General features: G+C 29.8%; 1 long non-coding RNA gene across 1 annotated transcript; it reads right to left on the bottom strand.

Moving 5' to 3' along the window:
• Window positions 1-651: 651 nt before the first annotated feature.
• On the bottom strand, window positions 652-1,566 carry LOC307153938. The gene is made up of 3 exons (XR_013820230.1): window positions 1,440-1,566; window positions 875-942; window positions 652-697 (listed from the first exon to the last, which is right to left on the bottom strand). It is a non-coding gene; the product is annotated as an uncharacterized lncRNA (long non-coding RNA).
• Window positions 1,567-2,815: the final 1,249 nt, after the last annotated feature.

The following is a 2,815-nucleotide window of genomic DNA, read 5'->3' as shown; positions in this document are numbered from 1 at the left end:
CTCTCCAGAGTATATGTGAATGGAAATGTTTCAAAGATGCAGGAAAGTCAGAAAAAATGCCTTGAGGAAAAAAACAAAAAAACAGAAAATTTGTTTATAATACAGATCCAGTCCATTATTATATTTGGCTCAATTGAATGAAAGAGATAGATATACAGTTGCGCTTCAAAGTTGATATACACCTTGCAGTATCTGCAAAATGTTAACAATTTTATCAGTAATAGGGATCACAAAAATGTATACGTTTTATCTTTATTTAGTACTACCCTGATGAAGCAGTTTATTCTGCAAGGTGTATGTAAACTTTTGACTGTTAACTGTTGATAAATTGTGTGATGTGATTGATTACCTCAGTCACCAGGGCCACATCGTAGTAGAAAGCTGGGCAAGGTTCCTTCTATTTCCCACAAACAGCAGGATTCCACTGACTACGCCATCTTTACTGACACTGGGCTTAAAGTGATTAAAAATAGAGAACCTTTTTATTGCTACTTTACAGGGAATTAAGCATAACTTTACCAATTACACAAATATAGATATATGACCCATGCAAACCCAGGACCAATGCAAATTAAGAAAGGTATTCTTACATTTTAAGCTTGCCCCACATAGCTATCTTCATGAAGGATGTTCCTGTTCTTGTATTTACCACGGTTGACACAGCAATGCTGCAAGCCTTCTTCCTTTGGTTTGTTACCTATAAAATATATGATGATTATAGGGCAGGTGTAAATGCACAGGTGGGAATTTATTACTTGCACATGCAAAAGATTCAAAGCATTTAAAAGCTATAGGGATAACGTTAGTTAGTGACTTGAAAGTAGTGTTTTAGCTTGATCAGGATGTGCTGTCATGATAAATCTTGTAAAATCACCTCATCAATACAGGTCTGTGATTCCACACCGCTTGCACTGTATCTCCAATAACAAATATGAACTGATCCTGCAAAATGAATGTTTAAATCCAGATAAACACAAAAATATTACATATTCCAAAACAAATAGTAATTGAACAACTCTTTAAATACAAAATGAAATTGAACACATTACAAGCATTTTTTCTAGAGGTGGGTAATATATTAAATATTTATGGTGGTTATAAGATTGATTATTTGTATTAACTGTAGGCTATATAAACGTCTTCGAGTGTTACAATATTGGATCAGCATTCAGCAAATGTTTAGTAGCTTGTTTAAAATAATTTAAAAAGTCGGTTTAGTTTTTTTTTTTAAATCAGCAACCAAATTCCTCGAACACGACCACACACGCCTTCCTCACATTACAATGTAAGACATTATTAGAATGCAATCATATATAAACATGATTAATTCACCTCCCGAGTCTATTGAGTTTATAATATCTGTGATTAAAATGCACTCAGCAACTGACATGTTACGGTGAAAAAAAAATTAACTAAAGAAAGCATCAATATATACTTACTTGACTGATTATTTGCAGCATAACGTCTCATCTGCAAACAAACATCCAAACGTGGTGCTCCTTTTGTTCTCTTGTTTGGCTAGCTTCAGTATCATCACGCATCGCAAACGGATCGCAAAACATAGCGCATTTTTCAAACTCTAGTGAAGTAGAGCGTCATAATGACGTAGTATTTCTCGCGCATGCGCATTAAACAACATATTCATATATCATGCATCGTTAAATGTTATTTCAGCTTTTCTGTTTAAGTTGTTCTAACTCATTGTGTTGTTAAACTCTGTAAGTTCACAAAACTTTACTCATTAACCTAACTAAAAGTAAATCTTTTTTTTCAATGTAGTCTAGTGTGATTAAAATTAAATGTATTTTAACTGAATTGAAATGCAAATTCATTTTGTTTACATTTGTTTAACTTTTGCTCGCAATTAATACAATTTTAAATGTGTGTTTAATTGACTTAGAACAACATAATGATATTGAAAGTATTATGTTCACAGATGTAAAGTAGCTACAACACATTACTATTAGACTCCTCTCATATATTACATTTTATTTTCAAATATTATGTAGAAAGCTGACACTAGTTGAATTCATAGAGCAAGGGCTGGTGATAAAAATGTCAACAATAAGTTGTACTGGATTATACTGTATAAGCAGATGTATTGGAAAAATACATTTCAACTGCATAATGCACACAGTATATATTATAGACAAAACACATTTAAAATACATTAACAAATTAATTTTGGACAACACACTTGAGTTGGAATTAAAATCAATTATTTTCCATGTTTTCCATTAAAACTGTTATTTTATATATTAGTCAATACATCAAAATAAATTCCCTTTAATAACTTATAACTTTAACTTTAATACATTAAATAAAACACTATAAATCATAATTATTTAAAATGTATGTTTAAGTAAAACTTAGCAGACATTACAAAGTGCATTTTTTAAAACATGCACTTAAGTGTTTATAAATATTGTCATGAAAGTGTTCTTTCTTTAAGTAACATTTAATTAGACATTATTAAAAAGTGCATTTGTAAAAAGTGCACTTAAGTGTGTTTATAAAAATTATGATGAAAGTGTACTTTCTTTAGGTTAAGCTTAATTAGACATTATTACAAAGTGCATTTTTAAAAAGTGTATTTAAGTGTGTTAAGAAATATTGTGATGAAAGTGTACTTACTTTAAATTAGACTTAATTAGATATTATTACAAAGTGCATTTGTAAAAATTTTACTTAAGTGTGTTTATAAATATTGTGATGAAAGTGTACTTACTTTAAATTAAACTTAATTAGATATTATTACAAAGTGCATTTGTAAAAAGTGCACTTAAGTGTGTTTATAAATATTGTGATGAAAGTG

Source organism: Squalius cephalus (genome assembly GCF_949319135.1).
Source record: "Squalius cephalus genome assembly, chromosome: 25".
In the NCBI taxonomy this organism is placed as follows: Eukaryota; Metazoa; Chordata; class Actinopteri; order Cypriniformes; family Leuciscidae; genus Squalius; species Squalius cephalus.
This window is presented reverse-complemented; position numbering and strand designations above follow the sequence as displayed.